This window comes from Pararge aegeria, chromosome Z (genome assembly GCF_905163445.1).
Source record: "Pararge aegeria chromosome Z, ilParAegt1.1, whole genome shotgun sequence".
Taxonomy (NCBI): Eukaryota; Metazoa; Arthropoda; class Insecta; order Lepidoptera; family Nymphalidae; genus Pararge; species Pararge aegeria.
In genome coordinates this window covers 5584896-5600113 of record NC_053208.1, presented here as the reverse complement: position 1 = coordinate 5600113, position 15218 = coordinate 5584896, and the positions used below count along the sequence as shown (strand labels likewise).

The window sequence follows — 15218 nt, the reverse complement described above, 5'->3', positions numbered from 1 at the left end:
ATAATTTACACCCAAGCTTTTTTATCGTTTACGTAGTCCATTATACTATAATAGGACTTTTCTATAAGCTTACGTTTAATACAAACTTTGAACTTTTTAAGAGACATCTCCAAGATGTCAATTGGTAGTTTATTGTAGAATTGTATGCAATAATATTGGCACAACCTCTGCACCGACATTGATGAAACTTTGGACATATACCAAAGGATGGTTTAAATCTGTTGAAAACTTTTTACTCCGGGAATAAAAAAATGTTCACTGTTTTTTTTTTAAATAGGAACATAGGCGAACGAAGTCGCGGGCAACATCTAGGGATCGCGTCTTTTATATTATAAAAGCTATGTGTATAACATATTACGAACAATGCAGCCTCATAAAGGGCTGGCGCATAGAGCATCGATATTTCCGCCATGCAGAATTTTCTAATAAAGATATTACATTAATGAAGTATTCATGCAAAATCGTTACATATGAGTTTTCAGCGTTCATCAAATGGTAAAAGAGAGAGTTTTTTTATATCAATCTGCAATCTTTGTGACGACCTCCCTGGCGCAACGGTGAGCGCTGTGAATTTAAGCAGGTTCCGAGTTCGATTTCCGGCAGGGGACTTTATAATTTCTGAATTTTCTATGGTCTGTTCTGGTTAGAGGATTTGGCCGAGGCTAGTCACCACCGATAGAGACGTGCCGCTAAGCAATTTAGTGTTCCGTTGCGATTTCGCGTAGAAACTGATTAGGGTTACGCCTACCATATTCTCTAATAGGTTAGCCCGCTACCATCTTAAACTGCATCATCACGTACCACCAGATGAGATTGCAATCAAGGGCTAACTTGTAGTGGAATAAAAAAAATTGGTTGCCTGTAAAGTCGGTATACGGGCGAAAGTTTTACGTGACAACGACTTTGAGTGGTAAAATAATTTTAATGTGAATATTCATTCGTATAGTAGGAAGAAGGATGAAATAATAGTAACAATTTAAAACATTTATTTATACAAAGAATTATATTTAAAACATTAATTTATACAAAGAATCTCGCACTGAATTTCATATTAACAAAATTTTATTTTTACCTTTACACATACATACGTATTTATATACAAATATACATACAATAACTTGCAATACATTTGCGTACAATGAAACAGCGTTTACTACAAAGGGACGCGTGCCTTTCACTTTTTATGTCTGTCTCTCTCGCTCTTAGGCGGGCTAACCATGCCCGAGTGGAAGGGACGCGTGCCTCTCACTCGCTCTCATTGTGAGCGCATAACGTGAGCGGAGCGTAACGCAGTTTCTTGAAGTGTCACCCGGCAAACCAATTTATAAGACGTTGTCACGTCAAAATAACATAATCTCAACTGATGGTAACGGGCTGACATGTTACCCCGAAAGAAAAGATGTTCTTTCGGGGTAACATGTCAGCCCGTTACCATTAATTACCATTAAATACCATTAATTGCTTGGTGGTACGTCTTTCGGTTACTTGTCACGCCTGGCCTCCCAGACCAAACAAACTTCAGACATTATAATAAATTGCCTATATCGGATATCCAACCAGGGACATACCTCTTATAAGACAATAGCTTACTTGCTTAAAACTTTTAAACTTTTTTTTTTTTATACATTACACACTGCCATCTAGTCCCAAAGTAAGCGTAGCTTGTGTTATGGGTACTAAGATAACTGATGAATATTTTTATGAATAATATACATAAATACTTATAATATACATATAACACCCAGACACTGAAAAAACATTCATGTTCACCACAGAAACATTTTTCGAGTTGTGGGAATCGAACCCACGGCCATAAGCTCAGCAAGCAGGGTCGCTGACCACTGCGCCAATTGGCCGTCAAAACTTGCTTACCACTGTGCCAGGCAGGTCGACATAATATATCATTTAAACTGCCTGAAATGTACGTTATAAAGAACAACATTAATCCGTTATAGTGACACTATAACATACATAGGTACACTTATTCAAAGTTATCTCATATACAAAAGCACTTTGTGCAGGGGTTCAAAATAAACTCGGCAAACAAGGCCGCCAAAACCTTTGCTTTCAAAGCTCTACTCATACATTAAAACCTTCTTGAAATTCACAAGTCTACCTCCAGGTACGTAAAAATGTGTGAGAACGATAAGAGTTTTTAATATTACCGCATGCAATAAACGTGTAATAACTATGGAACCTTTCGCCAGCTACGGCCGTTTTGCGTTTATATCTCATAAATACCATATTGATAAAGTTTATGACAGCTTTTCGGCTACTTTCTTATTTTTAGTACCCAGGACAAAATAATACTTGGCCTCTGGTTACTCTGAGCCTTCTTGAAAGCCTCTTAAGGTAGCTCAAAGACACTCGATAGCGAACGATAGAGAAAGCAATATTCGGAGTAGCTCTACGTGATCAAATCAGAAATGTTGAGATCCGTAGAAGAACTAGAACTATCGACATAGCTTATAGAGTCGCGAAGCAGACACATAGTTTGTTTTTTTTTATTCTTCTTCTGTATTTTTTTGTGTGCAAATCAAGAGTATAAATAAACAGACCGATAGAAGTTGGGGCCCAAGGCTGGAGTTGGCGACCACAACGAGGTGGAAAGAAGACACGTTTTATAGTCGCTCCATTAAATGTTCAAGATATTAAAGCACGGCTATGGATCACGAAGTCCTGGGGTCGAATTCCGGCCGATATAAATAATTCTTATTACCAGCCTGTAGTCGGAAAAGTAAACGACGCAGTCAGTTCCTGATATTTTCACTAAATTAACTGAGTTAAACATGAGTTAACAAAGGTAAAATCGAATAGGAAGGCTTATGCCCCAATTGCTCTCTCTTATGAGGGGTATAGCTCTGCTACTTGTGTGAAGAAGTGGGGCGTTGATAGGCTGATAGTGATGATGTTGATTAATAATGGACTACGTAGATTTTGCGTACGGTTTGACTCACATGTATTATTCGCCACATGTATATTACACCTATTAGTAGGCTCCTCGCATATATTTACTATTTACTTTATTCTTCTTTCACATATCAACCGTTGCTACATAGTGGAAGAATAAAAGATAAAGCTATAAACAAACTTTTGTATTTATTATAATAGAAGAGAAAGTCAATACCTTAATAATAAAATGTAGTGTACTGTTGTTTATAACCCAATATTGTCTTTAAGGAACATGGATTTTGATCAAAAATTTTTGTTGACAGTTTGCATTAAAAGCGTATTACTTTACTTCCATATCTATCGAGTTATTGCTGTTTTTATACGTTTAAAAGTAGATACACATACTGAAAATTTACAACCCCTTCACAAGCCTTCGATAGCTCAGTTGGTAGAGCGGTGGACTGTAGAGGGTTTCAGAAGTGATCCATAGGTCGCTGGTTCGAATCCGGCTCGAAGGATATCTTTTTCATTTTACTTTTTATTAGTATAGCTATTTCCGCGATTAAGACTATTTTTTTAATTTCATAAAACATCTGAGAACACCGTATGTTTTCCTAGGGTAAAAATATATAATCTGTCTCCAGATTTATGCGATATCAACTTAATTATTTGGATTAAAAAAAATCCAAGTGTAAATTTTTCCCAGGATAAAATGTATGCTATGCCATATCCAGGATAAATATCCTCCAGAATTATATCTCTATGCAAAATTTTGCCAAGTTGCCGGCTGTGAAGTATGTGTAATAAGTGCATAGGCAACAAAAGCATATTTTTGTATCTCGCGGGCCTATTACTTCCCTGCAATAAAAACTTCTTGACGAAAACTGTGTACATGTGCTAAATTTCATCAAAGTACAGCGTATCAGCGACTTATAGGTAGCAAACAAAAGAATAAATATATAAACAATCAAAGATGCACCCTTTTGCATTCATAACATTAATAAGGATGAATTACATATTATTATTTGATGGAATTCAGAACAGAAGGCGGTAACAGCGACTTCGTTAGCGCACAACTATTGATAAGTTTGCCTTACAAGCTTTCATCCACTATTTTACGCCCGCCCGTCCGTGCTATTCGGTTTCGCCTGGCGTTTTTGATATTTTTTTGCTTTGCTATTAGGCTATAGCTTAAAATTTCCATCAAGAATTATGTTTTCGCGATGGTAGCGCGCATACTGTATCATTAATTAATATTTTATCGTAAGAAGCTTACCGTCACGTACACTTATAAATATAATCTAATGCAACTTCAGCAATATGACATGAGACTGAAATTTCGTTCGCATAGTGAGATCAGACAACTAAATCACGGAGTATTTTGAAATACTGCTGCATTCACATACAGTACTCAGTAGGTGCATACTTTGTAGATAGCAGTAAGTTATTGCACGCAACGTATGGCACTTTCGATAAAACTGGTGATTTCAGGCAACTGAAATCGATTTATTTCTTTTTTTTTGCATGAAATTTAAGAACATAGTCTAATGAATAAATTATAGTTAAAAAAGTATTTTTAAATCACTAACTTATTAAGTTATTGCCATTTTTATACATTTGGTAGTAGATATAGATCCTGAAAATTCACACACCAAGCACCAACCTTCGATAGCTCAGTTGGTAGAGCGGTGGACTGTAGAAGGTTTCTCTGGTAATCCATAGGTCGCTGGTTCGAATCCGGCTCGAAGGAACCCCTTTTTTCATTTTTACACATATATTTCTTATTGTTATTTAAATGTTACTTAGTTTATTTATTTATTTTCAAGTACTTACAAGGTGTTTTGAGAGAAATGTTGTTGTTCCAAAACTTCCATAACTTTGCGCATGTGAAAATCTGACACATTTTCACATACAATAAATAATGTCGGTTTCATACACATAATAAAGTAACTTTAAAAATCAACATAGTGTTTTAATTATATTGATTTCTGGAAAGGTTTAAATTAAGTTATTTGTTTGATTTGTAGTCACAGTAGAAATGAATCTATGTAGACTAGAACGTAGCTATACATGTGAAGGGCTTTTTATTCAGTACTTACATTATTTATATAGTACTTACTTGATGATTGAAAAGTATAATCATTGCCCTAAATACAGAATCTACTACTTCAGCCAACTTCAAGAAGAGTTTATTAATTCGTGCTTCTTTGGTGATCCAAACCAATTTTGTCTTAGGGAGTTATCTTAAATGGATAGTATTCAGAATCGCCGTTAAAAAAACAGTTGAATAAACTTAAATAAAGGTTTGTAAATATTTTTATTTTTATATTTTTCGGAAGAGTAGCTACCCAGCCTGTATGTAGTATGCATATTGATAATGTTCTTGTGAAATCAACTCCCAGATAGGGAATATGCTATAACTACAATTTGATGTAGTTTTTTGCATAACGTCCAATTAGTTTTCTGGGAACGTATTAGGAAAAAAATATGCATTATGCCCAGGTAGTTTCTTAGAAATGAGAATCCATTATCCTGAATACATAATAGATCAATTCCAAAACATTTTATTTTGTTACACATTTTTCTAGAGCAGGATCTTTGGTATATTTTAAGTAAGCAGCCACCAGGGGGCGTTAGATTGTAGGTTTGTAGTAAGTATATTTGATTATACTTTGTGTGAAGGCTTGCTTTTTAACGGAAAAGCGTGCTAGTTTTAGTGCATTTTCGCTAAACATATTTTACTTTACTTTACAGAGCTTTATCGATTTATCACCCGTACCACGGTTTCATTGTTTGGACGCTGTAAGAACTCGTTTGGCTTCGATATACTCGTCGCTAATGCATTGCTGCTAGAAAAAAAAACTTGTGGACTAATGCTGATCATGAAATTTTCAGTTATGAAGTGTAATGCATAGTTATATAGACGGTATACAGTGGCACAGAGGATCAGTTTTTATTAGGCACTTTACACCATGGTACGTAGCACCTTTAATGAAAGCTACGATATAGCTACGATTATTTACATGTTGCTACGACTTTCAGGAAACGAACGACTTGAAGATTCGAAAGGAAAACTGCGACGGACGGATTTCTCTGGGAAATACATCATTCCGAAACCATTCAACTGTTTAAACATCGCTTAAAAAAATATTACTTATCCATGTAATTGAGTATTATGTAAGTTTATAATAGCACAAATATCTATTAAAGTATATATAAATGTATATCGGTATTTTTAAAGTTAATATGTAAATGTAGTTTGTACGTTCTTGAAAGTTTATTTTATGTTTTTGTTACATACTTTATGCACCATACACTTTCCACTTTTTTATCGGCTTCGTACGCTCAGGTTGCCTATAAAAGATCACTTTTAGTGAAAAGGCCGCCTTTGCACCCTAGCCCTAAGTACTATTACTGTTTTCCCTATTGTGTTGTGTTGAAATAAAGTTTTTCTATTCTATTTTATTCTATTCTCTACACGGTGTGTTTTCCAGTGATCAATCCATGAATTCCAGACAATAATTAGTAATTCTGTACACTTTTATTTATTTAGTCGCGGAATTCCACAATTGAAAATTATAATGAATGATAACTGATTCTTCCAAATAGAGTCGCTTCTTCATATATTATCTACTCTACTTTGCAATGGCGATTATCTACTCTAACACTACTTTGTAATGGCGATTAAAACACAGCTTAAATATATGACTCTACCAGGTTCTGCTCGCGACTTCGTCTGCGTGGACTTGTTGGGTCTAAAACCCAATATAGAAGTCCACGCTTCGCTCGCCTAAAATTTTTAATTCGGGGACTATTTGAGAGATCGGTTTAGAAAGTACATGTCCTTTTCCATAGGTAACATGCATACCATGTCAAAGCTGTCTGCCCGCGGCTCAGCTCGTAAACAATTTTAAATTTTCCCTCGACAACTACTTCAGGAATCGGGATAAAAGGTAGCCTATGTTCTTTTCCATGTCAAAGGCTACATGCATGCCAAAGAACATTAGCAAGATTCTACCTGAGTAATTTTGGAGGCGTCTACAAACATGACTTATGCAAAACTTAGTTATTTCTTTAGTTTTTATTATATACGGAATTAGTATTACATGTGTTAGCTGATGTTAAAATATAATAAAAATTAGATTATTTGATTAATTACCAATTCGGTTTGGGTTTACGTATAAATATAAATAAATATACTACGACAATACACACATCGCCATCTAGCCCCAAATGAAGCTTGTGTTATGGGTACTAACATAGCTGATGAATATTTTTATGAATATAATACACATAAATACTTATAATATACAGATAAACACCCAGACACTGGAAAACATTCATGTTCATCACACAAGCATTTTCCAGTTGCGGCAATCGAACCCACGGCCTTGGACTCAGAAAGTAGGGTCGCTGCCCACTGCGCCAATCGGCTGTCTAGATAGTAGTAGTAAAGAGTTGCCACTTTAGAAAAAAATGTAGGGAAACAATTGTTTAAGTATTCGTTGGTAGAAAATTATAAAAAGTTCTTTACAGATCTTTGCAATTATAGTTAAGATAATGTCGAAGCTATAATGAAAAAGGTGGCTTTACTAGAACGTACATACACCTTACCTAATTCAAAACGATTGCTTGCAAGCTACTAATAAGATGTATTAGTTGAAATTAAAATAAAGTATTATGGCATCACTCAGCGACATGTTGATGAACAAAGTAAAAATTATCACACGTGTAGTTGTTGTTATTATATATATAAGAAATAGGCATACTTTCTGTAGCTTCACAATATATTTATAATAATATAGTATTTTTAAGACAACATATTAGTCATTATAAACAAAAAGTGGACACAAACAGTCGACTTACAAGAAATGGTCATAAATGAGTGTCATCTGCATATCGTCTGCGAAAGGTACAGAAGTCATTGGTGGCATTGAGTATACGCTTTTATAATATGATTCCTAAGGTGATTTTGGACCAACCAATGCATAAGTTTAAAGAATATGTTAAAACACATTTATTACAGCGAGGTTACTATACAATTGATGAATGTCTTACTGACAAGGTTGCTTGAAAGCATCATGAAATGACAGCACTATTTTAACATTTCTCAATTTAGTTTGGAGCTGTGTTCAGCAGAGTTGTCACCAGTACACTTGTATTCCCTTACTAATAGCGTTTACTTGACAATGCTAGAGCGCAGTCCAATTTGATTTGAGACTAAAATTTAATTCGTAGAAGACTTTGCAGTAGCACTAAATTAATAAAAGTGTAGAATTGGTTACTTAGTTTAGGTTTAATACGATTTACTTCACGAAGTTGTTAGTTAATTGAAGACGTATTTTTCAATTCGTGAGACCAACATCTTTGAATGGCCCATTTCCACTAACAACGAACAAGGCAATGCTTAAATAAGTAATGCCTAATGAAAAAAGATTTCTAGGCATACCTTTTATCAATCGATTTAACTTGTGTATGATTTTTGCCACAAGATGTGGTATTTTGTGTTTGTACTTATAATATTTTTAATTTTTCGTTCGGATAAGGGTATTAAAAAAACCGATTTTAATTTTTTTTTATCTGTCAAGTATCAGTTTACGAGTTCTCTAAACATTAAAGCCCCTCCGAATCGGTGGCGGAACTTTAGATAGCGCCTATCTATATAAGTATGTTTTATCATTATGCATCCGATTTAAGCGTTTCCTAGGTTTAGTGAAAAGCAGGATTATCATAGAAATAATTTAACTGAGGTTACTCTAACGGCTATTACCTATTTACGAAATATGTTACAACTCTATAAAGGGACGCTACTTTTTTTTTTTTTGTTTTGTTGTAAATACTTACGTGCAATTACATAAAAATGCCCTTGGCTTGTCCAAATGACTTTTTTGCCGATACTTATAAAATGGGATACTGCAGCGCAGAGTAAATAGGCATTCATCAGATATAGCCACGTGTTTGTCTATGCTACATTAAATATTTTTTAATATGGATTTCTAAATTCTACGGTCTTATGACGTACAAGTCAAGTGGCTCCGTGGCTTTGATATCGCCGACCTACTCGAAAGTCTGCCAAAGCTGACCCCCCTTCCAACAGTGAAGTCGAGCCCCACACACTGCACTATCACCGATTCGATCTCATTATCACTCTTAGTAATTATCTTCTCTGAACCTAAATTGCAACTGGCTCTAACTAAGGCAAGAGACATTCATCAAACTGTAATCCCCAAAGTAATGTGAATAGAGACGCTGTAAATACAAACATCCGTGACCTTATTCAAAGCTTTACCCTTTCACCTATCTAGCCCAACGACGAACAAATATTCATGGAATTGTTAGCATCTTTCATGGAATTGCAAACATTTACTATGAATAGTGATTCTGTTAGTACTGACCTTCTCACCTTAACCTTATTCAGAGCTTCAATTCTCTATCACCTTACACTATAATAATAAAATAATGTGAACCTGAATTTCAACCAGCTTTCTACTCGTAGCTACGACCTTATTCGAAGCTTTACCCTTTCACCTATCTAGCCCAACGACGAACAAATATTCATGGAATTGTAAGCATCTTTCATGGAATTGTCACCATCTTCTATGAATACCGATTCTGTAAATAAATACAGACCTTGTCACCTTGACCTTATTCAGGGATTCAATTCTTTATCACCTTAAACTATAATAATATGGTAATCTGAACGTGACATGAGGAACATGAGGGACATATATCAAATTCCATATCCTAAGTTCTATGAATACTGATGCTGTAATTACCGATGTTGCCAGCTCGATGACCTTATTCAAAGCATCAATTCTCTATAACCTATCACTTCCGAAGACGAACTAATCTTGTACCGAAATTGCCACCAACTACCTCGCTGTATAGACGACATACATCAAATAGTAATCCTCTGTTATCTATACGGATGTAATCGCTGATGTGGATAAATTGGCTCGTTTCAAGCCACGGTACATTGTTAAAATCTACGCTTGTTATGCGCCCGCCAACCGTTTCTTATATTACATTAAATCGTCTGCAATTTGTGGCTTTTTATTATGAAACTACGTTCGTAAACGTAGCGAATGATTTTTGCGGTCATGTTTGTTCTTGTCATTGCGTATATATATCTGTTACTTTATTAACTTATGAATATTTATTAAATTTTAATAAAATTTAAAAAATGGCTCTGTTAAAGAAGTCGTCCGAGTCAGTATTAATATGGTGGATTTGACAATTTTTACACTAAAAGTATATTAAATAAAATAAAAGAAAATAGTAATAAAAGTATAATTTTTAAAAGTGCCTCGGTATATAATCTTAAGCTATAATATATAATTCTAACAACCAATTACCAGCCCATTACACAACACGGGTCTGATCCCAGACTGACAAGGGTTTAGGCTGTAATCCACCACGCTGGCCAATTGCGGAATGGTGGGCTTCACGTGCGTTTGGGAACATTAGTATGAATAACTTTCAGGCACGCAGGTTTCTTCACGATATTTTCCTTTACCGTTAAAGCAAGGGATATTTTTTTTGCTTAAAGCGCACATAACTTAGAAATTGCGGGTTATGGCGGGTGGTGGTGGTTGATAGTTGCGTGCTGGGATTCGAACTCGATATTTCCACTTTTGGTATGTATCAAGACATATTAAGCCAATCAGAAAATTTGACATGTCTAAAAAAAGTTATTATGAATTTTGGGAGCCTTAAACATTCAAAATCCTAATAAAAGTTTGTTGTGGGCTCTTATTTAGTCTGAAGTTAACGAATGCAGTTATCACCATTACTAACATTAGTGTTAACATGTTAAATGTATGAACGCTTCATACTTATGAAGTTTTGGAATTTTGGTAACTTCTCTTATAGCGTCTCCCCTTTAGTCCAGGGACATTGCTTCTTTCTCCTGGACGCTTCAGTTAGACATGGGGGCTATTTTTAAAGATAATCACAATGGGGTGCGCGTTAGAAGCGATCGGGAAAGTTAAAAGTTAGAAAAATATACTATACTAGCTATTGCCCGTGACTTCGTCTGCGTTTGATTTTGTTTTTTGATGTGGCATTAAATTTAATTGTAGTTCTAAAAATATTTAAAGTATTCAGTATCGCTAAGCCTTCAATGAGGGGTTCGCTGCTGTCCGCTGAGGAGTTCTGTCCTCTATCTCCAACCACATTCATCAGATCAACACAAAGTTTGGGCAAAATTAAACACATTATAACCTCTATAGTATAAAAATAGTTATTTAAATCGGTTATAATTCGTCGGAGTTATGGTGTAAAATTGTCAAACACTTTCATCCCCTCTCCCAAAGGAACCGAGCTTAATGACGGGATTAAAAGTATCTTATATTACTTCTAACACTTCCAAGAATATGTGTACAAAGTTTAATGAGGATCGGTTAAGTAGTTTTTGCGTGAAAGCGTAACAAAGAAACTTACATTGACATTTATAATATTAGTAGGGATAGGGATAGGGATAGGGATGTATAGGAAGGATATCTAATGAATAATGGTTTGAGAGACGACAAAATATCAAAACCGTAGGTTATTACAGTTTTACAACTGGGCACAGGGATCTTCATTCATGGGATAGACGGTTAGATTGTTGCTTTTGATACATCACTGATGTTAAAAATTAAACACGCGAAACAAATCTAGACGAAGTAAACTAATTTCTCGTTAAAGTAGTGCAATGCTGCGAGGCCAATAATTAAGCTCTGAACGGGAAAAAACCAAGTATATTAAATTCACGTTACCCAATGTTAAACAAGTAAAAAACATCGTACAACTTGACAATGAGGAATTGGATCTGGTGGACTCGATAACATTTCTAGCTATAACGTTAGATGCTTAACTACAATGGCGTCCACATATAAATAATTTATCGATTTAGCTCTGCAGCATAGAAACTGCCAGGTTTGTGCATTTAAGTTACTTTCACAGCATTATGTCCTACAGCATATTATTATGGTGTAATTCCGGTGACATTGATTCTATGTGTGTACTGCAGAAGAGGGCTGTTCGTGCATAATATAAAATGGGCCCAAGATGGTTCTTACTTGTTTAGGATATAAATTTAAGGAAGTTAAAATTACGACAGTGCATAATAATGAATGAATGAATACACTTTTATTGTACACCACATAAACATATAGTAAAATTATAAATAAAAATTTAACAAAAAGTATACATTTTGGCGGCCTTATCGCTACATAGTGATCTCTTCCAGGCAACCAAAGGCGTTCAATACATATTTGAAAATTTAATTTATGTACATAAAAATATAACAAAATTTAAAAAGAAAATGGACTGTGACGATATTAATATTAGAAGTAAAATAAACTTGTAGCGCAGTTTACTTGGCTACATAAAATTTAAAATTCATTTAAGGGTAATTGTATATCATTTTATAACAAACTAGCTGTTGCCCGCGACTTCGTCTGCGTTTGATTTTGTTTTTTTGATGGGGCAATAAATTTTGTTGTAGATCTAAAAAAAATTAAGGTATTCAGTATCGCTCAGCCTTAAATGAAGGGTTTGCTGCTGTCCGCTGAGGAGTTCTGTCTTCTATCTCCAATCACAGTTTGGGTAAAATAAAACACATTTTATAATATCTATAGTACAAAAATAATTATTTAAATCGGTTATAATTTGTCGGAGCTATGGTGTAAAATCGTCAAACACTTTCATCCGTTCTCCCAAAAGAAACCGAGCTTAATGTAGGGATAAAAAGTATCGTATATTCCTTCTTACACTTCCAAGACTATGTGTAGGTACTATATCGGTACGGAGTACGGATTACCAGATGATATCTCTCAATAAGATCAAAGTTTATGTATAACGTAAGCTTATGGAAAAATGATATTATAATATTAAGGATTACATGTATGATAATAAACCTTGGGTAAGAATTGCTCGAACTTCAAAGCTAAATATTAATTCTAATGTGAGGTGGTACACAAAAAAAAACCCCGGCTAAGTTAGTTGTGTAACTACTGAGTTATCACCATTACCAACAATTGAAAGTAACATATAATATGTACAAAACGCTTCATAAATGCATGTGATAAGGTCTAAAATATTTTTGAATTTGAATTTAGAGCATAGACCCACCACGCTGCTCCAATGTGGGTTGGTGGGCTTTAACGACTATTGTCATTAGTTAGTGAGATTAACCGGTAGAGTAACCGGAGAGAGTAACCTGCTCTCCGAGGCACGGGGATTGACACCACTAATTACTAGCCCCGGGCTGGTAATGAAAATACTATAACGAATTAAGAAAATACCTAACAATTACTACTTTTTTTTTTTTTGACAAAATATCGTTTAGTCCGAAAGGATTGAGCAGATGCGGGAACTTGTTAAACAATAAGGCAACCATTCTGCTTTTGAATTACAAAAAATTGGAATACCATCACGTCACTAAAACTGGTCCAAGTGTCTGGTGAACAAAAGTGCTGGCGCTTGTTAAACCTTAAGCATAAACCTTGCAATACAAAGAAGAAATAGCGCCAACGTCGTCTTGGGAACCCTTACCTATAATGGACCAATTGTATGGCGTTTTTCTTTTGTAAATATTTTAGCAGCAGTACGTTATGTATCCTACTAATATTATAAATGCCAAAGTGTGGATGTTTGTTACTTAATCATGCAAAAACGGCGGAACGGATTTGGATAAAATTTGGCATGCATTTAGCCTTTTACATGGAAAAGAACATCAAAGTAAATGTACTTTCTATACCGATCTCTCAAATAGTTCGCGTGGTAAGATTAAAAACTGTTAACGAGCGAAGTTTTAGACCAAATTCTGAAGTCCACGCCGACAAAGTCGCGTCTAGAAGCTAGTATTCTATAAATAACGTCAGTTAGTTTAATTGCGTTTCCAATACCTAATTGTCGGTTTAATTATTTGAAGATAAGATATCATACTTTGTCCGTACGATAGAGTCTTGGGCAAAAATTTGGCAATTTAAAAATTAATCTTTCATTAAGATGGATGGTGTGTCTTTTTGCTTTGCAAATAAAGCAAGTTACCAAGAGATTAAGGCTAATTTTTCTCATGTTTTCCCTCTTGATAGTTTGAAAGAGAGGCTTGCTAATAAAGGTCTCTTTGAAGAATCGCACGTTAGGAAATCACATGAGAAGGAGGTAATACTACTGTTTTTAAGAATATTTTTAATTATCAATTTTTCCGCACTGAGGATGTTCATAGAGGGGTTATAAGTTCGAAAACTTTGTCAACTGAACGGATGACAGGCCGAAAACTGAAGTGAACCATATAACACCGGTTTGCTAAGACGTAAAACTAGTTACGATAAAGTTAAATATTATAATATCAGAGGAACGTAAACGCGTAACAAATCCTTATTTTGTATAAGACATGCGAAAATGTGTTTGTTTGTTTGTCGTTTCTTCACGCAATCTATCAATCGACTTGATTTTTTGCGCAAAGTTAGTTAGTTGTTAGGGCGGAGAGTTACATAAACTACTTTTTATCCCAGAAAAAGTAACGGTTCCCACGGGATTAGTGCAAACCGTATCGCGAACGAAGAACTCTGGCAACAACAAAGTAGTACGATAATAATGTAGCAGTAAAATACACTAAAATTAAACTGTTACAAAATGTAAATAAACTACTAGATAAACTAGTAGGTATTGGTGAGGTCTTACACATTGCCCAGGAATTACCTCGGACCACACATGTTTAAAATATAGTTAAATCCTATCAAATCAAAACATCCCTACTTACGCACCCCTTTAAAGGATTACAAAGATCTTTAAGGCAACATGAGAGAACGCTGTGTTTTAATCCAAGGTTGATTTGCTCGGCCTTGAGACCTCCATCAAGCAAAATTGTTGTGTTATTTGACTATAATAATTAAATTCAATTAGACTGACTTTGGCACCGTGGAGTCCGGAGGCACGAGCGCTTTTTAAAGAATTATCGAAAAGGGTTATCGAGTCTACCGGTCATCCTAGAGCGGGCAGTCACCTTGGCCACAGAGTTTGGAACTGTCTCTCGCTGCGGTGGTTTCGAAGACGTTTTATATTTTATTTAGTTTTACATAGTTTATTTTGTGTGAGTCTATCATTCTGTTTTCTTAACTTATCAATATTATCAAAATTTCACAAAAATTACGCGTTCACAATGGATTTTTAACTGTTCTTACGCGATTAAAGTATTTTCGAGCTACATAGGTACATTGTTGTATCATAAATATGGTATTATGCATAATCTAAAAAAAATAAAAGTCACTCTTTAATTTTGGATGTCGGGGTAGTATTCTAAGTTCGTCGTTTCAAGTCGAGATATTAATGTAAAT

The 15218-nt window shown here is 34.9% G+C and overlaps 1 protein-coding gene and 2 non-coding genes across 3 annotated transcripts in view; 2 read left to right on the top strand and 1 right to left on the bottom strand.

Annotated features, from left to right (window-relative positions):
* LOC120636661 (dystrophin-like protein 1) overlaps nt 1-15218 on the bottom strand; it is a 274699-nt gene that overhangs the window by 165831 nt on the left and 93650 nt on the right. The gene's annotated exons all lie outside the window — the stretch shown is intronic.
* Trnay-gua lies at nt 3323-3410 on the top strand. Its single transcript is given in 2 exon segments — nt 3323-3359; nt 3375-3410. It is a non-coding gene; the product is annotated as a tRNA-Tyr (tRNA).
* On the top strand, nt 4555-4642 carry Trnay-gua. The gene is given in 2 exon segments: nt 4555-4591; nt 4607-4642. It is a non-coding gene; the product is annotated as a tRNA-Tyr (tRNA).